The sequence below is a fragment of the Helianthus annuus genome, chromosome 5, assembly GCF_002127325.2.
Source record: "Helianthus annuus cultivar XRQ/B chromosome 5, HanXRQr2.0-SUNRISE, whole genome shotgun sequence".
In the NCBI taxonomy this organism is placed as follows: domain Eukaryota; kingdom Viridiplantae; phylum Streptophyta; class Magnoliopsida; order Asterales; family Asteraceae; genus Helianthus; species Helianthus annuus.
Genome location: NC_035437.2, coordinates 170,312,873 through 170,336,789, shown reverse-complemented (window position 1 = coordinate 170,336,789; position 23,917 = coordinate 170,312,873). Strand labels below are relative to the sequence as shown.

The following is a 23,917-nucleotide window of genomic DNA, read 5'->3' as shown; positions in this document are numbered from 1 at the left end:
AAAAAAAAACTTTATGTAAAACCAAAAAAGGTTTATGTAAAATCAAAAGAAACCTAAGTCTCAAGTATTACTCATGTATAAGTAGCTCATGCATAAGATACAAGTAATCTGTACATATTAACAAAATTGATTTGGGTCATTTTAGAATTCAGAGTGGCAATCTTTACATATCTTAAGAATTAATCATTTTGTGCTGTATTCTTTCTTAACGAGTCAAGTGGAAAAAAACGACGCTTAAAATGAAACGGGTCGAAAGTCATTTAAAATATAATGAGTCAAGTGGAAAAAAATGACGCTTAAAATTTCTTTTGTAAATATATTTTTTTTAACACAACCCATAACCCGTGAAGCTCACGGGTATATAACCTAGTACTAGTTTAAGAACCCGCGAGGTTCGCGGTTTGTTAAAAGAAATTTTCTTCATTAATACCGCTGACATTAAATATTATTATTTTATACACGGTAAAAAGACAACATGATATATTAGATTATGACGACAAATTGACATACATGAATATGCAACGATCACAATTCGTTGAAAATCTCTTTATATACCACATTAGTTCTTTTATCTGTAGGTTTCCCGTCGTTGTAAAGTATTAGTAGTTTGATCCCATCTTTTGTTTTTATCCTTGATACAACACAAACGAATATATTAGAGTTAAACGACAAATTAAAATACATGAATATGCAACGATCACAATTCGTTGAAGATCTCTTTATAAACCACATTGGTTGTTTTATACGGTAACTTCATACATCATGAACACGTTCAAAAGAAGAGATCATGGTATGATTGGCTTCAATATGACTGATGCACTCAACACTCCTATCAACTACGTCTTATATGTAATCACTTCTTGCATTGGTTACTTAAAGTTAATTATATAATATTTAACAATGTTGACATAAAATTTGAAATAAAAAAAAACATTCCATTACTTATGTTTATAAACCTCAAAATATTTCCTTTTTTTAACTGTGAACTTGATTAGAAAAACACACCTACCCAAACCGGGCCGACCACAAAACATGACTACATAATTAGAAATTTACACGAATTCTCCCAAGATAATTCTTTAAACTTCAATCTACTTCTAAACCATAAGAAGCCAACCGACGTTACTTCGCTAATAATGTCTTCAATCTGAACCGGTTTATTCGAGAACTTCCAAGTTATTTCTCACCCTCCACAAGCTCCAACACCCCACTATTACAGTACCACAGAAAGCAATGCTAGCCCCTTCCAATAACCTCACCACAATATGCATTTCGAGGATATCTCTAAAGGAGACAAACGAAAAAGATTGGATCAAAATATTTCCTTATACAAAACTTTTGTTGTAAGGTATACAATAAATGAATAAAAAGAAAAAGTTAAAAATAACGGAAAAAGTCAAATTTGTAATAAATTTGTGATATAATCAAAAGAATGCAACATCTGATTTACACCGCTGTTCGGTTGGAACCGATTAGATTCGTTTTGACCAATAATACTCTAACTTTGGAGGCATCTTTACCGTATCTCCCTCCCTGAATGTATCGCCAGAAACCTAAATTGATGGGGTTGACTCTTGCAATCCAAAAGATTATAGCAGTTATAGGTGTGTAGTAACGATAATAACAAAGGAAAGCAACCTGTGACAAATATATTTTTTTCTAATATAATGAAGTCGAAAAAACTACAATTTTTTGTTGTTTAAGCATCAAGAAAGTCCCGGTTACCTGGACTGTGTATCGTGAGGTAGCAACGTTCAGATTGTAGAAATTTTTCCTGAGTGTCGAATTCCATTGCCAAACACCAAAACTACAAAGTGCAGGACCACGACGATAAGTATTTCAATTCTTAATAATAAAAAATATTAAGAAATGAGCAAATAGTACCGGGTAGTACTGATACCGAATTTCCTGAACCGGTTCGATTTTCGGTGCCGACAATTAGTGGTTTCGGTACCGGTCTGGTACGATAGGTATTTACCTTCAAATACCAGCCACTGTGATACCATACCGTACCGTACCGTACCGTGTATTTTCGGTTCCAATACTGGTACCCATTTTTTGGGATTTTCATTACCAGTATTTTTGGTTCCGGTACCGATTCAATACCGAGCTAATCCCTGCACACATATAAGATTGCCCATATACCTTTTGTTTTATAATACTTTACACAAACCACAAAAACTGAAAAAAATATGACCTGGCATGTTTCAACCTACACACCACGACATTATTATTTATTATAATGATCACACAAAAACTTGCTCCTCACATATTTTGTTTTATTCTTATTTACTGAAGTATATCTCAAATCAAACATCATCGACCACATGTTTATTGGCTACATGGGGAAGCTCGTCAGATCTCTCCAATTTCATCAATGACTTCTATTGAATCAATAAAGTTCATACAACTTAAACGTAATCCGTTGCTCAGTTTCGTTAAAGTTCTTAACTTCTTACGATTTGATTGATTTTATTTTGATTACATGTGCTTGATCATCTCAAATCTTAATTTATGGTCCTACTTGAGATGAATAAAAAGGGTTTTTCAGATTCAATGATGAATTAATGATCGGTTGAATTGACTCAAATCAGACAGAAACATTACCTTGCGGTGTGACTGTGTCGGACACCAGGCGCTTTTCAAAAGTGCTTGGATGCCTCACAAGCACTCTTTGGAGCTCTAAGTAGAACCTGCAACAACCATGTGTTCAAGAACCATCCAATATCTGCATGTGTTGCACTTAAAATCACAGCACATCTGCAAAAAAAGTATCATACCATGTTCTGTCCAAGTGGAGCTCTAAGAGCCAGCGGGTCAAATGTTAAACATTCACCATCAGCCTTCTCAATCCTTGCCCTAGTAATCGCTGTCCTTTAGCAGCTGCAAGACTCACATAATTTTAACTTTAAAAAACTAATCGATCAAACAAATATATTGTTCCAAATAACATTATAATCTACATCCACACACTGACCACTCTCCCATGGAACATTTATATTATATCCAGCACCGGGTCCCTTGCCAATCATGATGTGTGAACCATCATCACTTGTCTGAGCGTTTAGTACCTCTTGAAAGACATATAATTAATGATAACACAAAACTTGAAAAGGACCTACGTCAAACAGGTGAGTCTTGCACAGAGTTGGTAAACACAAAAATTGAGGTTCTCAACTTTTCGGGCATGTTTCCTTCAAGATTATTGTTATAAAGCATGCCTAAAATGGAGACAAATAACCGAAGTCAAATGAACATATCTTAACTTCGAGTGTATAAAGAAGCGTGCATATTCTCAATAAAATTTTGATAAAGATTGCAAATAAAGTGATGGCAGTTAAACGCTACTGATCTTGACCCGCCCTATAAATTTACATGTTTTACGCCAACCCACTTTGACCCGTTAACCAACCTCTTTGACCACCCAATTTAGATACATACTCAACTTAGATGGTCCTGAACAAACAAATAAAATGAAATAGTGAACTCCTTGCACAAGAATGTACCAGTTATAGAGAGGAGTTCTTTGCATCAAAATTGGCTCCCTTGAATGCATTATCAAGATGACACCAAAATATATATTTCTATTTATGATGATCCGGTCCTAAAAGAAGGGAAACATGAATGATATAATATAATAGTTTCCATGCCCTTTTGTTAAAATTTGACGGCTATGCAAGACATTAAAATTAGCTTAAAACACTTTTCACTTGATCCAACACAATGAAAAAATGATGAATAATTGCCTGCTAACCGCCATGATGCATGACTTGCTAAGATGAGCATTCCTCCTAGTATAATAGCAACAACAAAAAAATATTAGGTGGACAGGAAATTCATATAACAATTCACCATCTACACTATAGTAAATGGAAACTACGATGAAACTTATCAACATTCTTAAAAAAAGGCCTTTGTAACACCTCGAAATTTTGTGTCCAATAATGTGTTAACACGTGTCATTTGTCTACACGTGGCATTTATATTAAATAAAGGACTAATACTGACAAACCTTGAAAGTATGTGAATTCGAGGGTTATAAATGTCAAACAAGGGTAGATATACTGTATAGTAACCCTAAATGATGCTCGTACCTTCAAACGAATAAATCATGGATCGTACGGAAGCGAAACGCGGAAGAAAGTGAGAGATTACAAGCTACAGGGGTTAACTGTGTCAACATGTTTAATTATACCTCTGAGTGACCCTTTAACGCTCCCGAGGCTTTGTAACAGTGTTATACGCTCACTAGAATATACTGTATAAGTTCCGCGAAGTTCCGTTTTAAAACGAGAAAGTTGTGGTCAAATTCATATAAGAAGGGTTAAAAGCGTCAACAATGAAAGTTAAGGCTTTCCGAATAATTAATAAATTAACCGGGGACTTAACAGTGCGAGTGAATAACACGAGGCCCTTAGTTGTAAATAATCAAGGGCCAAATCGCAAAGTTACCCCTTCAAACCCGAAAGGTCAGGTTAATAATTACGAAAGATTTCGTTATTAATTACCAGGATTTCGTCATGATTACAAAAGATTTAAAAAACCTGAAAATCAAACCTCTCGCGACCCGCGTTATGTTTTGGGTTAAGTGGAGGCGGGCCGCGAGCCACCTCTTATTCGCGTCTGATTTTTAAACATCAGGCGGCCCGCGTTAAAATGTACTTAAACCTCCAGGCGGGCCGCGTGGGACGCCCAGATGCAGAAACTTTGGATTTTCATGCCTTTTGAGCTAGTGAACGATCAAACAACCAATAAATGAGGCATGGGCGCCCCCTACTCGACCCATAGCACCTTGGGACACCTGCCCATCATCCATGATCAGTGGTAGACCAATGTGTAATGATCTTAAGGCAAATTGAACACTATAAATAGGCATGTTTGGTTCATAACCAACACACACCTCAAACACTCAACTACTGATCATTCTAAGAGCTCTCAAGCTTTCTTCTTTGTTCTTAAGTCTTGCCTTCAGCTTCTGTAAGTTACCTAACCATTGTGGTCTTGTTTTTCAATAGATTTAGCTCATAAACCAAACCGTCGTAACTAACGGTTGTCATAGCGATAAATCACAAATGGTCCAGTGAATTGTCGGATCAAAAGTAGTTATGAGTTGGTATTTATGTGGGTAATAAACCCCTAAAAGGGTTCCCTCTGATCACCACTCTAACTAGTTCAAATGTCGAGTCAAACGAATGCTTAAAAAGTCAACAGAAAGCTATTTTAGCGATTCTTGTATAAATTGTAATGCAGATGATATGAAACCTGTTTTGACACTTATAAAACATGATATTAAGTATATAAACTTGTCTAAGCTCGTTTGAATCGACCATTTGCTATATTGACCCGGTTCGGAGCCGAATGTCGCAAAAGTTTGACTTTTGCTTTGACTTCAGTTCTGACCCGTTTTAGTGAGGTATAGATATGCCTTAGGACTCTCTTAGGACCAGGTTACATGATGGTATAACCCTCTGTGACCGGTTCATTATTTGTCCGAGTCTTTTACGCATTTCCGTTAATCGCCTAAAAGTTGACCGTAACGCCCTTTTTAAAATAAAACGAGTATTTCGGACACGTGAACGGACCATAACCTTGCTTACTAAATTATAAGCATGTCCTTAAAGTTTCACGTCAATCCGAGGTCTAGAATGGGAGTTATGCTAAAAAGCGCAGTTAAAGTAAACTTTTGTAATAAACGGCGCAATTAGCATAACGCCTATCTAAACCAAGATTTCGTCACCAAAACTTTTACCCACTGTTATAAAATAATATTTTGGGAACTTTAAAGATTTTTAATTATTTTTACCTTGCTCATAACCTGCGGTTATGGCTACGGTTCGGTAAATACCGAATATGCCCTTTTCGGCCAAAACTTGCGTTCTACAAGGTCTTTTGACCCGATTCCAGTTGCTACTGATTTTAAATAATAAATAAAGTATTTTAGACTTTATAAACTGTTCGGGAAACTCAGAATTCCCGTAGAACTCGAAAAGCTCTTTAAAAATCTTTAATATGACCGAAAAACCCCTACGGGGCGTAATATTAACTTAAACTCGTTACGGGCACCACGGAAGGTATCCTACTGATACCACAACCTCTTTAAGGCATATTAACTTAGGAAACAAGCGTAGGACTCCTACGGTTACCTGTTGCGCCTAAAGCACACACGGTTCGGCTTATGAAACTAGTTTTCATAAATTAGCCGATACGGGTCAAATTATATTATTTGGACCCCAAATTCCAGAGTGTGAACCTTAAACTCATATAAAACAAGTCTCTGAACTTGTTGGGTTAGAATCACACTCCATTCTCGGTTTTCGCCTTTTCGCGCGATTAAACCGTATTTATATTTCGGAACCAACCGGTCTAGGCTACGACCAATATAAAGACCCGTTAGGATTCTAATAGGTTAATTAAAACCTTCGTTCCAGAATAGGAGCCCCAGTAAAAGATATCTGTGACGTAATCCATTAAGGAATATACTTGCAAAGGTAAATACTTTTAACTTATTTTCCCTTATACGGGCTTGGGATACGGTATATTAATATCGCTTGATTGAGCATCATATCTTCCATCGCTTAGGTGGTTAATTGAATAATGTGATCGGCTCATTTAAACAGTCTTGTTTCTTAAAAGCCTTTGGGGGGTTAATGACCGTTGTCCCGGATATCCTTGGCATCATTTTACGAAATGGCCACGACCTCGACATCCCGGTGTAGGCGTACACCCGGTATATTATGTCGATATTATTATTAAAAGACGTAGCCGTTGGTTTTTACACCACGGTTTTACGCAATGTGGTGTGTCTATTAATCTTTAACCCGGACAGGATCCCGGGCTACTGAACGCATAAAAGAACATGTAATTCGTTCACAAGATTATAAATAATTTTCCCAAGTTATAAAAGAGTTTGTGCCTTGTGCATTCAAATCAATTTTAATAAACATTTTTAAATGTGTCAGTTGAACGTATTTACCAGTGTAAACTGACGTATTTTCCCCAAAAGATTAAGTGCAGGTACTACACGAAATTGGCTGGTAATAGCTTCCTAGCATCGCGAATAGTCTCGCAAACTTGATGCTGTATCTGACTGAACAATACTTTATTTTATTTTGATCCCCTGTGGATACAATTCGACTTCTGTAATACACTTGATATTACATTCAAAAGGTTGAATTATATTTATCTTTATGCTTCCGCTGTGCATTCATATAATTGTGTGGTTTGACTATATTGTTGCCAACTACGTCACGGTAATCCCCCACCGGGCCCACCGGTGATATACGTGGAAATCGGGGTGTGACAGGTTGGTATCAGAGCCAACATTGAGTGAATTAAACACTATCCTAATGTGTTTAATCTCAGTGACACAATTGCACATACTTGAGTCTAGACAAGAACATAGGACAAATTCGAATTGTTATTCCAATTTTGTCTTTTCCTTTTATTATTGGTATTTAAAAGTTTTATAAAGCAGGAAATATGCCGCCAGTGATTTTCCGAGGTAGAGGAAGGGGAAGAAGAGGCAGAGGAGAGATCGTTACTCATCACGATCACGAAGACGGGCCTTCAGGTACGCGAGCTCCTTCGACTACAAGGAGTGAAGAACCGCAAAGGCGTAGAGACCTTTATGAACCTGCGAGGCATTCCACCTCGAACAGCTCGACACCATCATACCGGCACTCATTCAGGCCAAATTCCGAGAATGACCCCCAACAACCCGCAACCCTCCTTCATACCTCTACAGCGTTCGGTATCACACCGAAATTTTGACGACCCTACTCCATACTTCAGAGGTCAGTTCAATCCAGCTGACTACATCCGGGAACCTTCAGGTTTTGTTCCGCTAGGGCCACAAGATCATTTCTCCGAAGATCATATGGACGAGGATACTAATCCGACAGAACTTGCTCGTGGTACGCCCACGCATCCAATAGAAGTCTCTGATGGGTCATCCTTCCATGGCACACCCTATCAGGGACCAGATAGTTTCCAAGCGTTGTTCGACCGACATGAGTGGTACTACACACCACCTCAGCAGACATCACAACAACCGCGACATCCACAAGATCCTTCCGAGGATTCACGCTTCGTGGCAGTTACGCCACCACCTCCGCCACCGGTACAGCCAGTAATGCCTGATCCGCCAAGGCGTAGGAGGACAAATGCTCGTATGTCCACACGAGGAGGAGGGGATTTCCACTTCAGCACCCCTCGACACTCTAGTAGTAGCCATTACCCGCCACTACAAGAAGAAGGACCTTCAAGTCCTGTACAGGAGGCGGACTCCGCACCAGCTCTACCAAATTCGCCACCATTTGGGTATGACCAACCCATACCTGCTTACACGGGTCCAACGGCTTACAACCCGTTCGAACCGTCACAAGCACATTACAACTACAATTACGAGCACGACCCATATGTGGTGTCGGCTAGGTATAATGCACGCTATCCTGACGGAGCTCATGGGAACATGGGAGTACCGGACTACTCAGCACATGGGTATCCAGCACCTCCCAGACCTCCAGTCCCGCAAAAAGCGCCACAACCACGTTTCTCACCTCCCGAACAAGAAGAAATACTCCACCGTTTGAGCCGTGTGGAAAGAGACTTCGAGGAAGAACGTAAGAGCCACCGAGGATTCCTCAAGGGCTTAGCGAACCTACTAAAGGGCAAGAAGAAGAAACGTGACCATTAGTCCTTATGTATGTTCTAATGTAATGTTTATTTTTAAAGAAGTCCCTGCGTGGACATTTATAGTATTTCAGTCCCTACGTGGACTTATCTTTTAGTCCTTGCATGGACACTTATCTTATATTAGTCCCTACGTGGACTTGTCACTTATTTTAAACCTCTATGTAGGTAAGTACTATTTAAAAGTCCCGTTTAGGGCGGTGTGTAATCGTATTAAAATTATGGAATGTTATATTATGAATTTCATTTTTGTTATCACTATATATGAAATAAGTCAAAACCATTCCTTTTAATTTGATCTGCCTAAATAAAGAATCTTAGAGTGAAACCTAGCCAGGTGTCTTTTAAGATCCGGCCAAGATGGTACGACCTAATTAAAAGATTCAGATTCCATGTTAACCGCTGTAAGCATGTTAACAATCATGGCAGATGTGATTCGTTAAAATCACGCACGTCATTCTTATACAATAATCCTTTAAGGGATTTCAAAAACCCAACTAAATGATTTATGAATCATGGGTCAAATCATCAATAGAGATGATCATTATAAAACATCCATTAGTGATGTAGTGCCTACGGGCCAATTTTGTAAAATATCCGTTAGTGATGTAGTGCCTACGGGCCAACCTTATTAAAACATCCATTAGCGATGTAGTGCCTACGGGCCAACCTTATTAAACATCCATTAGTGATGTAGTGCCTACGGGCCAACCTTAATAATACAACCATTAGTGGTGTAGTGCCTATGGGCCGTAATAATTGTCTTATAAGGACAAAAGACGGTGGTGGTCTATGACTCCCTGTCATAAAGAGATGAAAGAACTACGGTTCAAATCTCTATGCCTTTGATTCTCTGAAATCTCGGCTAACATTATAAAACATCCTCGTGATTAGGCTTTACGCCGCCAATATTATTGTTATAGCTAAAATAGGATATATTCAAATCCTAAAATTAAGTGAGTAATAAGTTAACCAAATATGGTCTCTGTTACCATGGTTAACGAATTGCCATAAAAGACAATTCCATAATAAACTCCTGAATAAAATTTTGTTATCTTCTGTAACAGATTCAAGTTACAATGGCGGATCCCAACGGAGTAAACAGCCATACAAACGAAGATGACTACGACAATGCGCAAGTGCATCTGACAGGCGCACAGCTAAAGGCTCTGATTGACAACGCTGTTCAGGCAGCTCTTGATCGTCAATACACTGAGTCTCATAGCAGAACTGTATCAAAACCACCCTCCAAACCAAAGTCACAATCCAAACCACTCTCCAAACCCAAGAAAGATGACGACAATCACTCGTCCGCTGAGAACAGTGTTCGTCGTGATAGGGAATATACTGATGCGTCCGGTGCCAAGGGATGCACCTACAAGTACTTCGTGTCTTGTAAACCCCGGGAGTTCACAGGGGAAAATGGTGCGGTTGATTGTATCACCTGGCTGGATGAGATGGACACTATTGTGGACATCAGTGGGTGTGCGGAGAAGGATGTGGTGAAGTTTGTGTCACAGTCGTTTAAGGGCGAGGCCCTAGCGTGGTGGAGAGCGTTGGTACAGGCATCCGGTAAGTCTGCTCTATACAAGATGACATGGGAGGAATTTATTGCTCTCATTAAGGAAAACTACTGTCCTCAGCATGAGGTAGAGAAGATCGAGTCTGATTTTGTGTCACTGGTGATGACAAACCTGGACTGCCAGGCCTATTTGACGAGCTTCAATACGATGTCTCGCTTGGTCCCGTACCTTGTGACACCAGAGTCCAGAAGAATCGCCCGTTTCATTGGGGGCTTAGAGCCTGCGATAAAGGCTAGTGTGAAGGCCTCTCGGCCGACGACCTTCAGGTCAGTAACTGACCTCTCCTTGTCTCTCACTTTAGATGCTGTCCGTCTGAGGACGCTAAGGAGCAAGGAGGCGGAAAAGAGGAAACGTGAGGACGACACCTCACGTAGGTCAGGAAAGAAACACCGTGGAAACGGTGATGGCAAGCGAGGGGCTGAAGCAAAGAAAGATGGGCAAGCTGGAGAAAGGCCCAAATGCAAAATCTGCCAGAAACCCCATTCTGGAAAATGTAGGTTTGGGTCGAATTCACAGTCCCAGCCAAAGTCTTTTGCCTGTGGACTATGCAAGTCCAAGGACCATAAGACGGTGGACTGCAAGAAAATCAAGGATGCAACATGCTATGGTTGCAACGAAAAGGGGCATATCAAGAGTAACTGTCCTAAGAATGCCAGGAAACCGGAAGAGAACAAGAAGACGAATGCGAGAGTCTTCCGTATGGATGCAAAGGAGGCAGTGCTGAACGACAATGTACTTACAGGTACTTTTCTCGTAAATAATATATTTGCAAGAGTACTTTTCGATTCAGGCGCTGATAAATCCTTTGTAGACCAAAAATTTTGCAAACTATTAAATATGCCTATCAGAACCCTAGATGTGAAATACGAGGTAGAGTTAGCAGACGGCACGATAGAAACCGTCTCCACTGTTCTAGAGGGATGTGAAATGTCCATTAAGAACCACTCTTTTCCTCTATCTCTACTTCCCTTCAAACTGGCGGGTTTTGACATTGTTCTGGGCATGGACTGGTTATCCCGCAATCAGGCCCAAATCGTTTGCAACAAAAGGCTTATAGTGCTAAAGACTCCGAGTGGTGAATCGCTTACCATTCGAGGAGACACGCAGTATGGATTGCCCGAGGATGTATCTATGCTCAAGGCTTCTAGATGTTTGAAAAGGGGCTGTGTCATTTACATGGCTCAGGTGATAATGGAAGAGCCCAAGCCAAAGATAGAGGACCTTCCTGTTATTTCTGAATATCCCGAGGTTTTCCCCGAAGAACTACCTGGTTTACCACCAGATAGACAAGTGGAATTCAGAATAGATATCATTCCTGGAGCAGCTCCTATAGCTAGAGCGCCTTACAGGCTAGCTCCGACTGAAATGAAGGAATTAAGGACCCAGTTGGATGAACTGTTGGCAAAAGGTTTTATCAGACCTAGTTCGTCTCCCTGGGGAGCACCTGTCCTGTTTGTAAAGAAGAAGGACGGATCGATGAGGTTGTGTATCGATTATCGTGAGCTAAATAAAGTTACCATAAAGAATAGATATCCTTTGCCAAGGATCGACGATCTGTTCGATCAACTGCAAGGAGCGAGCTACTTCTCGAAGATCGACTTGAGGTCGGGCTATCATCAGCTAAAGTTCAGAGATGAGGACGTACATAAGACAACATTTAGGACTCGCTACGGTCACTATGAGTTCCTAGTGATGCCTTTTGGGCTCACAAATGCACCGGCTGCGTTCATGGATCTCATGAATCGCGTTTGCAAGCCGTACTTGGACAAATTTGTCATCGTCTTCATCGACAACATCCTTATATATTCCAAAAGCCAAGCTGACCACGAGAATCACCTCCGTTGTATTCTCGAGTTGCTACAACGTGAGAAACTCTATGCCAAATTCTCTAAATGCGAATTCTGGCTACGAGAGGTTCAATTTTTGGGTCACGTTGTAAGTGAGCGTGGTATCCAGGTGGATCCCGCAAAGGTAGCGGCAGTCATGAATTGGCAAGAGCCAAAGACGCCTACCGAAATTCGTAGTTTCCTGGGGTTAGCAGGATACTACAGGAGATTAATTGAGAATTTTTCGAGGATTGTTGCGCCCTTGACTTCCCTAACCAAGAAGAAAGAAAAGTTCATTTGGGGCCCAAAGCAGCAAGAATCTTTCAAAATTCTGAAGCAGAAGCTAAGCAACGCACCTGTGTTGACACTACCGGAAGGTACAGATGAATTCGTAGTTTACTGCGATGCATCACACACAGGCATGTGGTGTGTGCTTATGCAGAAAGGCAAGGTGATTGCCTATGCTTCAAGGCAATTAAAGGTGCACAAAAAGAATTACACCACCCATGACTTGGAGTTGGGTGCCGTTGTATTTGCACTGAAATTGTGGAGGCATTACCTCTATGGTATCAAATTCGTGATCTATTCTGATCACAAAAGCCTTCAACATCTGTTTAATCAGAAGGAGTTGAACATGAGGCAACGTCGTTGGATGGAAACCCTGAATGATTATGATTGTGAGATCAGGTACCATCCCTGCAAAGCGAATGTAGTCGCTGACGCCCTAAGCAGAAAAGAAAGGGTGAAACCTATTCGAATCAATGCCAAGAGCATTGAAGTCAAGAACAACCTGATTGAAAGGATATTAGCTGCACAGCGGGAGGCTGTATTGGAAGCTAATTATCCTAAGGAAAAGTTAGGAGTAACTGAAGAGCAGTTGACTCTTAGCAAGGATGGAATCCTTAGACTGAACGGACGAATATGGGTTCCGATTTATGGAGGATTAAGAGATGTTATCCTCCAGGAAGCCCATAGTTCCAAATATTCTGTCCATCCTGGAGCAGATAAAATGTATCAGGACTTCAAGGCAAATTATTGGTGGATAGGCTTGAAAAAGTCTGTAGCCGCCCATGTAGCAAAGTGCTTGACTTGTGCTCAAGTAAAAGCCGAACATCAAAAGCCGGCTGGCTTGCTACAACAGCCTGAACTTCCCGAGTGGAAATGGGAGTGTGTAACTATGGATTTCATTACCAAGTTACCTAAAACAAGGAAAGGAAACGACACAATATGGGTCATAGTCGATAGGCTGACTAAATCAGCTCCTTTCTTACCCATCAAGGAGACGTATAGCTCCGATATGCTAGCCCAACTTTATGTTGATAAGATTGTAGCCTTACACGGCATACCTGTGTCTATTATCTCCGATAGGGATACTAGGTACACGTCTCATTTCTGGAAAAGCTTCCAGCAATCTTTGGGCACGCGTTTGAACTTCAGTACGGCTTACCATCCACAGACGGACGGTCAGAGTGAGCGTACCATTCAAACGTTAGAGGACATGCTACGCGCGTGTGCTATAGATTTAGGTGGTAACTGGGATAAGAACCTACCCCTAATCGAATTCTCCTACAATAATAGCTACCATACCAGCATAAAGGCTGCGCCTTTCGAGGCATTATACGGTAGGAAATGTAGATCGCCTGTTTGTTGGGCGGAAGTAGGAGAGGTCCAATTATCAGGACCAGAGATAGTTTTCCAGACAACGGACAAGATTGTCCAGATTCGGGAACGTCTCAAGGCTGCCCGCGATAGGCAGAAGAGCTACGCTGATCCGAAGCGTAAGGATTTTCACTTCGAAGTAGGTGAAAAGGTGTTGCTTAAAGTGTCACCCTGGAAGGGGGTGATGCGTTTCGGCAAGAAGGGTAAGCCGAGTCCGAGGTACATAGGACATTTTGAGGTCATTGAACGTGTCGGATCAGTCGCCTATAAGTTGAACTTGCCTGAAGAGCTCAATGGAATTCACAATGTGTTCCACATCTGCAATCTCAAGAAGTGCTTCGCCGATGAATCATTGGTGATCCCACACACAGATGTGCATATAGATGAGAGCTTGAAGTTTGTAGAGAAGCCTTTGTCGATTGAAGATCGACAGGTGAAAAAGCTTCGAAGAAAGCACGTACCAATTGTAAAGGTCAAATGGGATGCCCGTAGAGGTCCCGAATACACGTGGGAAGTTGAAGCCACGATGAAAGAAAAATACCCTTACTTATTTGAGTAAATCTCGGGTCGAGATTTATTTTAAGGGGGTGAGGATGTAACACCTCGAAATTTTGTATCCAATAATGTGTTAACACGTGTCATTTGTTTACACGTGGCATTTATATTAAATAAAGGACTAATATTGACAAACCTTGAAAGTATGTGAATTCGAGGGTTATAAATGTCAAACAAGGGTAGATATACTGTATAGTAACCCTAAATGATGCTCGTACCTTCAAACGAATAAATCATGGATCGTACGGAAGCGAAACGCGGAAGAAAGTGAGAGATTACAAGCTACAGGGGTTAACTGTGTCAACATGTTTAATTATACCTCTGAGTGACCCTTTAACGCTCCCGAGGCTTTGTAACAGTGTTATACGCTCACTAGAATATACTGTATAAATTCCGCGAAGTTCCGTTTTAAAACGAGAAAGTTATGGTCAAATTCGTATAAGAAGGGTTAAAAGCGTCAACAATGAAAGTTAAGGCTTTCCGAATAATTAATAAATTAACCGGGGACTTAACAGTGCGAGTGAATAACACGAGGCCCTTAGTTGTAAATAATCGAGGGCCAAATCGCAAAGTTACCCCTTCAAACCCGAAAGGTCAGGTTAATAATTACGAAAGATTTCGTTATTAATTACCAGGATTTCGTCATGATTACAAAAGATTTAAAAAACCTGAAAATCAAACCTCTCGCGACCCGCGTTATGTTTTGGGTTAAGTGGAGGCGGGCCGTGAGACACCTCTTATTCGCGTCTGATTTTTAAACATCAGGCGGCCCGCGTTAAAATGTACTTAAACCTCCAGGCGGGCCGCGTGGGACGCCCAGATGCAGAAACTTTGGATTTTCATGCCTTTTGAGCTAGTGAACGATCAAACAACCAATAAATGAGGCATGGGCGCCCCCTACTCGACCCATAGCACCTTGGGACACCTGCCTATCATCCATGATCAGTGGTAGACCAATGTGTAATGATCTTAAGGCAAATTAAACACTATAAATAGGCATGTTTGGTTCATAACCAACACACACCTCAAACACTCAACTACTGATCATTCTAAGAGCTCTCAAGCTTTCTTCTTTGTTCTTAAGTCTTGCCTTCAGCTTCTGTAAGTTACCTAACCATTGTGGTCTTGTTTTTCAATAGATTTAGCTCATAAACCAAACCGTCGTAACTAACGGTTGTCATAGCGATAAATCACAAATGGTCCAGTGAATTGTCGGATCAAAAGTAGTTATGAGTTGGTATTTATGTGGGTAATAAACCCCTAAAAGGGTTCCCTCTGATCACCACTCTAACTAGTTCAAATGTCGAGTCAAACGAATGCTTAAAAAGTCAACAGAAAGCTATTTTAGCGATTCTTGTATAAATTGTAATGCAGATGATATGAAACCTGTTTTGACACTTATAAAACATGATATTAAGTATATAAACTTGTCTAAGCTCGTTTGAATCGACCATTTGCTATATTGACCCGGTTCGGAGCCGAATGTCGCAAAAGTTTGACTTTTGCTTTGACTTCAGTTCTGACCCGTTTTAGTGAGGTATAGATATGCCTTAGGACTCTCTTAGGACCAGGTTACATGATGGTATAACCCTCTGTGACCGGTTCATTATTTGTCCGAGTCTTTTACGCATTTCCGTTAATCGCCTAAAAGTTGACCGTAACGCCCTTTTTAAAATAAAACGAGTATTTCGGACACGTGAACGGACCATAACCTTGCTTACTAAATTATAAGCATGTCCTTAAAGTTTCACGTCAATCCGAGGTCTAGAATGGGAGTTATGCTAAAAAGCGCAGTTAAAGTAAACTTTTGTAATAAACGGCGCAATTAGCATAACGCCTATCTAAACCAAGATTTCGTCACCAAAACTTTTACCCACTGTTATAAAATAATATTTTGGGAACTTTAAAGATTTTTAATTATTTTTACCTTGCTCATAACCTGCGGTTATGGCTACGGTTCGGTAAATACCGAATATGCCCTTTTCGGCCAAAACTTGCGTTCTACAAGGTCTTTTGACCCGATTCCAGTTGCTACTGATTTTAAATAATAAATAAAGTATTTTAGACTTTATAAACTGTTCGGGAAACTCAGAATTCCCGTAGAACTCGAAAAGCTCTTTAAAAATCTTTAATATGACCGAAAAACCCCTACGGGGCGTAATATTAACTTAAACTCGTTACGGGCACCACGGAAGGTATCCTACTGATACCACAACCTCTTTAAGGCATATTAACTTAGGAAACAAGCGTAGGACTCCTACGGTTACCTGTTGCGCCTAAAGCACACACGGTTCGGCTTATGAAACTAGTTTTCATAAATTAGCCGATACGGGTCAAATTATATTATTTGGACCCCAAATTCCAGAGTGTGAACCTTAAACTCATATAAAACAAGTCTCTGAACTTGTTGGGTCAGAATCACACTCCATTCTCGGTTTTTGCCTTTTCGCGCGATTAAACCGTATTTATATTTCGGAACCAACCGGTCTAGGCTACGGCCAATATAAAGACCCGTTAGGATTCTAATAGGTTAATTAAAACCTTCGTTCCAGAATAGGAGCCCCAGTAAAAGCTATCTGTGACGTAATCCATTAAGGAATATACTTGCAAAGGTAAATACTTTTAACTTATTTTCCCTTATACGGGCTTGGGATACGGTATATTAATACCGCTTGATTGAGCATCATATCTTCCATCGCTTAGGTGGTTAATTGAATAATGTGATCGGCTCATTTAAACAGTCTTGTTTCTTAAAAGCCTTTGGGGGGGTTAATGACCGTTGTCCCGGATATCCTTGGCATAATTTTACGAAATGTCCACGACCTCGACATCCCGGTGTAGGCGTACACCCGGTATATTATGTCGATATTATTATTAAAAGACGTAGCCGTTGGTTTTTACACCACGGTTTTACGCAATGTGGTGTGTCTATTAATCTTTAACCCGGACAGGATCCCGGGCTACTGAACGCATAAAAGAACATGTAATTCGTTCACAAGATTATAAATAATTTTCCCAAGTTATAAAAGAGTTTGTGCCTTGTGCATTCAAATCAATTTTAATAAACATTTTTAAATGTGTCAGTTGAACGTATTTACCAGTGTAAACTGACGTATTTTCCCCAAAAGATTAAGTGCAGGTACTACACGAAATTGGCTGGTAATAGCTTCCTAGCATCGCGAATAGTCTCGCAAACTTGATGCTGTATCTGACTGAACAATACTTTATTTTATTTTGATCCCCTGTGGATACAATTCGACTTCTGTAATACACTTGATATTACATTCAAAAGGTTGAATTATATTTATCTTTATGCTTCCGCTGTGCATTCATATAATTGTGTGGTTTGACTATATTGTTGCCAACTACGTCACGATAATCCCCCACCGGGCCCACCGATGATATACGTGGAAATCGGGGTGTGACAGCCTTTCACAAGGCTTCTATAACCTTGTGTTCCATGGCCTACCACCCACTTTTGTGAGCACCGACAATACTATACATGTACAAATAACAACCCAAAACATGGATAAAAAATTAATATCAACGAACAATAGAGTGAAAAATATTAGATTAATCCTAAAATCAAATTTGCTTATAATAGCTTTAAATGTGTTTATAATATCATATTTATTTGTAATGCATCAACCTTATCATTGATTCAATATTTGGATTATTGTTGTAAACTAAAATTAACATAATAACTTTTTATAAAAAAGTTTTAAAGAATGACCAAAAAACGTTTGAAGGACAACCGAACCTAAGCCTTTTTGAACGATACTACCACCTAACCCGTTTTGACCCGTACTAAAAACTACCCATTTGACCCATCACCCAGCCTTGTTTTTACCCGCACTAAAAACTACCCATCACCCAGCCTCGCTTTGACCCGCACTAAAAACTACGCATTTGACCCATCGCCCAGCCCACCTGACCCACCCTCATGATGCAAGTAATATTTACCAGTTTGCCTTCTTCATCACATAATCTATGCAAAAAGATGCCTTTGTATACTTTTCCATACCCACTCTGCCAAATTTCACTACCAACATCAAAATTATTTGTAGCACGTTTCATTTCCTCATAAGTGAAGCTTTTCTCTCTTTCAATTTAACGTGATGCCTTTGAAACTGCACAAGACACGGTCAAATGACTTATTTAAAACTTCAAATTTATAAGAAAAATAAGTTTCCCAAACATATAAAACCATGCATGCCTGTTTTAATCAAATCTTAGAACACAAACAAAATTTCAACTTCAAGATAGAATCAATCAAAAATATTAAACAACTCAAAAGTGTAATTAGAACAAAGATAAAGTAATTCATGACATAAAGTTACAAAACCGATAGAGAAGAAGAGCTGAGCATCGATGAGTAGGGGAATGACTGTGTATGAAAAGTAGGGTTTGTAATCGTGTTGTAATCTTTTTATTGGATCCAGATAGAAAAAAAATAAACCCTACTCCCAAATTTTTGTCCACCAAAACCCAAAACCTACACGCCTAATCAGTTTATTCTAAACCAGTTTGTTCCAAACCACATATCAACACACTAAATCACCAAAAATGTAAAAAAAAAGAAAGAAAAGAAACAACATACCTGTGTAAAAAAGAACAACGTGCACCGGTGGTGAATAAATGTTTATTATAAGTTATTTCACAATATAAGTTTTCCGTATTAAGCTTGAATCCCAAAAAAATCGACACGGATATCAAAAACATAAATTTTCTTCACTTCCAGCATTAACACCAGCATTTCATTTTTCTTTTTTTAATGAAATGAGTTAGTGAGGTAATCAACCAGATATACTAAATGAGCATCATAATGACGACCATAGTGGTTGGTGAGTGTTCAGCTGCACATTAAGTATGTAACTTAGTGTTCTTAGACCATGTATAGGGCCAGTGACATAAATCTCTTAAATAGCGAATATCAATTTTGTCTGTGTGGCTATGTGTTGCTGACAATCACATTCCACTCACAAATGAAATTATATGTATATGAATTATGACTAAATCAAAACCATTATCAACAAAGAAAAAGGAAAGGAAAACACGAATTCAAGGACTTAAAAACACAAAATTATCCAAAACCAAATTTCCTGAACCGGTTTGATTTTCGGTGCCGACAATTAGTGGTTTCGGTACCGGTCTGGTACGATAGGTATTTACCTTCAAATACAAGTCAATGTGAATGCACCCACTTATTCGGCTCACTCATCGCCTCAAACAACGGCTTCACAAACCAAGAATTAATTACATCATGGCTTCACAAACCAAGAATTAATTACATCAATATGTAAGAAGTTTATTAGGGTAAAATATACAAACTTACGGGGAAAAAAAATACCTGCAGTAACATCCAGTGGCCCGAAAACATCCAGATCTGTTTCACACCATCTCGCCATCCTTTAGTTTCTAATAAGATCCGAAAATATGATCAATCAATTGAAAATAAACTTACAATTGATTCAAATATCCTAACCCTCATGAACCAAAACAACCCACATATCAAAATGCTTTGAAGTTCAACAACATCAAGATCCAAGTTTTCTATTTCAATTGCACTACTGCCATCCTCTGAGAAAAAAGTTAAACTTTGGCAAGATAAACATTTAAAGGGCTTTCAAAATCAATTAGAAAAAAAATATGAAAATAAGCCATACAATTGCTTCAATATTACTGTAAAATTCTAAGGTTTTAAAATTAGTAAATCGTTGATTAGACTACAGAGTTTCTTAAGATGTAAAAGAATAAAGGAAGGGATTTGGATCAAATTTTCAAATAACCAAAATAAAGGCAATATTCACAAAGATAAGCAAACCTTGTATCAGAAAACTAACTGATCGGTTGGATTTGATTATGATCTTCATCTCATCGCATCGCAGCTAGGGTTTCGTTAGAGATAGATGGAAATGGGAAGAATGGCGTTTCATGGATCGATCCGTTGAGACTTAGGATTTCATGAAAATAGCCATTGATCAGCAGAGAATATTAGGGTTTGTGAAGAGAAAGGGGAGATGATCGAAAGAAATGGAGAATTAGGGTTTTTATGAGAGAGAGAGCGTATGAAGACAATAGAGAAAGAGACGTATGTGAGAAGGAAAATAAAGGAAAAGAGTTTGGCGCCCATGAGGAATTCTCTGGCCTAAGAGGGTGTCCACATAAACAAAATGATTGTTTAAGAAAAGGACATGTGGTATTAAGTGTATTCTTTTAGTATAATAGGTAGATAATAGATAAGATAGATATGGCTGCCCTCCATCATTCGATGATGATGTTGATGTTTTTACTAGGGTTTTAAAAACCTTCCAACCATACACTCCCAAAAAATCACGTGCACTTCATTTTTATTAATGTTTGCTCCAAAAAAAATTCTGTAAGCCCCATGTGCATTACGTAAGCCCCAATTCCAAGCTTCTGTTCATTTTTGTGATATTCGCCTGACACTGTAAGTCACGGTTCCAAGCTCGTAACCCCATCTTGATTTCCAGCCTCCATGTCCACCCTTTTTTACAACTTTCACCTATTAGCACAATAGGTCCCTCTACTTCATTCCCTCATATTTCTATACGATTTCTCAATCAATTCAACTTCAGTTTAATGACACAAAGGCCCTTCAACTTTAATCTTTCATAAAGCTCGACGTCTACACTTCATTCCACTTTCTGATAATGACCGAAAGGTCCCTGATCTTCCATTCTTCGTATTGCTTTCAATTCCAAGATATCATTCGACCCGAAAATACCCGAATGCTTCCGTTGGCTGCACTCATCAACCTTACACGTTCCGCTTTAACTCTAAACCCCGTAACTTCACCGAATTCACTTGTTTTGCCTGCAAACATACAATCACTCGCAATAAATCTATTCAAAGCATATAATCACATCAAACCGCACAACACATGTAAAATAAACCCTTAAACACTTATATTTCACACTCTACATCATTTTCACAACTCGTATGAGTTTTCAGTTTACCCTAACTATGTGTGTGTGTGTGAAAAGGATTATATAAAGGTGAATGCTAGCTTTTTCATTTGGGGGGAGTGTGTTAGTTTTTTTTTTTAAATTTTAGGGAGCGTAGATAAATATAGTGGATAACCTAGTGGTAAAGTAGTGTGTTTCTCAATCAAGATGTTGTGGGTTCAAATCCTACAAAAGACTGAGGTGTGATTTTAGCTTGTTAAAAAAAAGATAAATATAGTTGATGGTATGTGCTGATGTTTTTTTTTTAATTTTTTTAAATTTTGAAGATGAGGTGAAAAAATTGGTGAGAGGATGTGAATACTCTAAGGCCTTTAGGGTGTCCGGAGTGGTGCGGCAAAGGGGAGTGGCAAAGGGTTTAGCCGCGCGGCAACACCGCCGCCGACCCTTTGCCGCTCGGTTTCGTTAAACAGGCGGTGACCAAATGCCGCTCGGGAATGATGGTTTCAAACGGCTATAATGCCGTTGGCATTAATAAAAAAATTTCATTTTTTACCTTTATAAATTACACAAATTCATTTCCATTTTCATCAAACAAACTCAACATCCATTTTCACTACATTTCACACTCATTCTTTCAAATCTTTTAAAAAAATGGAAGGCTTAAACGTATACGAGAAGAAAAATACTTGACCTTGGCGGATGAGCAACGAGAGGCGTTGCGACAAACAATGTACGACAAGGACTTGGAGACGTTTAATCGGCCTACCGACAATGTTCACCCTGCGATGTTGGAAATCACACTCGCTAGAAAACGTGAGATCGCAAAAAAATATGGATGACCTTGTGATTTTTAGTATTTTAAACTTAGATTTTATTTATAATGTAATGCTTTATTTTTATTTATAAAAGTTTGATGTTTTTTCCATTTTATCTTAAATTAAAAAAAAACAGAAAAAAAAGTTTACCACTTCAGCAAGTGTCTTCGCTGAAAAGTACGTTAGGAGGCCGAATCTGGTTTGTGACAATCTTAATTTTGTTCCAGGAGAGGATGCAGCGAGATTAGTCCGGGCTTTTACTAAGTAGGAGATAAACGAGGCGATGTTCGAGTGTGGGTCAGACATGGCTCCGGGACCAGACTGCTTTAATTTCAAGTTTATAAATTTTTTTTGGAGTTCCTTGGAAGATGATTTTGTCAAGTTATTCAATAGTTTCCACGATACCGGCGTGATTAGTAGAGGATGTAGTACCTCATTTATTACGCTAGTCCCGAAGACTAGTTCTCCTGTTGGGCTAAAAGATTATAGGCCAATCACTTTAGTTGGGGTTGTTAGTAAAATTATTTCTAAAGTGTTGGCTTCGAGGGTAAAGGAGATAATGGGGAAAATCATTTCAGAGTCACAAACGACATTTCTTAAAGACATATTTATTTTGGATGGTCCACTAATGATTAACGAGTTGTATGGTTGGGTCAAAAAGACGGGTCGGAAGGGGTTTTTGTTGAAGATCGATTTCGAAAAAGCGTATGACAATGTTAATTGGGGGTTCCTGATTGTAATGATGGGCCAAATGGGTTTTCCTAACATATGGTGCCTTTGGGTTAAGGGGATTCTTGAGTCTGCTAGATCGGCCGTCTTGGTCAATGGATCGCCCACGTTCGATTTTCAATGTCAAAAGGGGATCAGGCAAGGGGATCCTCTTTCTCCGTTTTTATTTCTAATCGTTATGGAGGCCTTCTCGTCTATAGTTAGTAAAACTTGTGAATTGGGGGAGATAAAGGATCTTAAAGCTTCCTTTGGGGGCCCTGCTATTTCGCATTTATTATATGCATACGATGCTTTGATTATGGGGGAATGGTCGAGGGAGAATATTGAGAAAACGGCAAGGTTACTTAGAGTTTTCTATATTTGCTTGGGGTTAAAAATAAATTTAAAGAAATCTCGTTTGTTTGGCATTGGCATTGAAGGTGAAGAGGCGTGTGATATGGCGAGTATTTTGGGGTGTAGAGTGGGGGAGTTCCCCTTTGACTATTTGGGGATTAAAGTTGGAGCGAATATGAATAAGAGCTGCCATTGGGATTCGGTTATTGACACGGTTAAACGGCGATTAGCTTATTGGAAGGCCAATATGTTATCCATGGGAGGAAGGCTAACCTTAATCAAATCGGTGCTGGCTAGTTTGCCCGTCTACTACTTATCGATATACAAAGCCCCAAGTAAAGTGACGGATCATATAGAAAAATTGGTGAGAAATTTCCTATGGGCAGGCTCAAGTGAAATGAAGAAAATGAATTGGGTTGCGTGGGAGACAGTCACAAAGTCGAAGAAAAATGGTGGATTGGGTATAACCAAGTTAAAGGATGTTAATTTTGCTCTTTTAGCAAAATGGGCTTGGAGATTCAAAACTAATAAGGATAGTATTTGGCGGAGAGTGGTTGAGATGGTTCACGGGGGGAGGGGTCGGTGGGATTTTCTCCCTCTCAATCATCGTTTTAAAGGTTGCTGGAATGCTATTGTTAAAGAGATGGAGAGACGGTTGTTTAACGGGAAGAGTATCAGTTAGTTTTTAGGGCGAAGGTCGGGAATGGTTTGACGGTTAACTTCTGGACGGATCTTTGGGTAGGAGCGACAGTCTTAAAACACCGGTGGCTGAGGCTTTATAATTTGGAGCGGGTTAA

At 39.4% G+C, this 23,917-nt stretch overlaps 1 long non-coding RNA gene across 3 annotated transcripts; it reads right to left on the bottom strand.

Annotated features, from left to right (window-relative positions):
• Nucleotides 1–1,017: 1,017 nt before the first annotated feature.
• Nucleotides 1,018–20,473, bottom strand: LOC118492408. Of its 3 annotated transcripts, XR_004893599.1 has the most exons (8): nucleotides 20,139–20,473; nucleotides 19,779–19,894; nucleotides 18,915–19,700; nucleotides 18,278–18,444; nucleotides 2,978–3,791; nucleotides 2,781–2,883; nucleotides 2,608–2,693; nucleotides 1,018–1,807 (listed from the first exon to the last, which is right to left on the bottom strand). It is a non-coding gene; the product is annotated as an uncharacterized LOC118492408 (long non-coding RNA). The 3 variants fall into 3 exon arrangements; XR_004893598.1 differs by lacking the exons at nucleotides 19,779–19,894; nucleotides 20,139–20,473 and having other exon boundaries at nucleotides 2,978–3,221; nucleotides 3,507–3,791; nucleotides 18,915–19,769; XR_004893597.1 differs by lacking the exons at nucleotides 19,779–19,894; nucleotides 20,139–20,473 and having other exon boundaries at nucleotides 18,915–19,769.
• Between the last annotated feature and the right edge of the window lie 3,444 nt (nucleotides 20,474–23,917).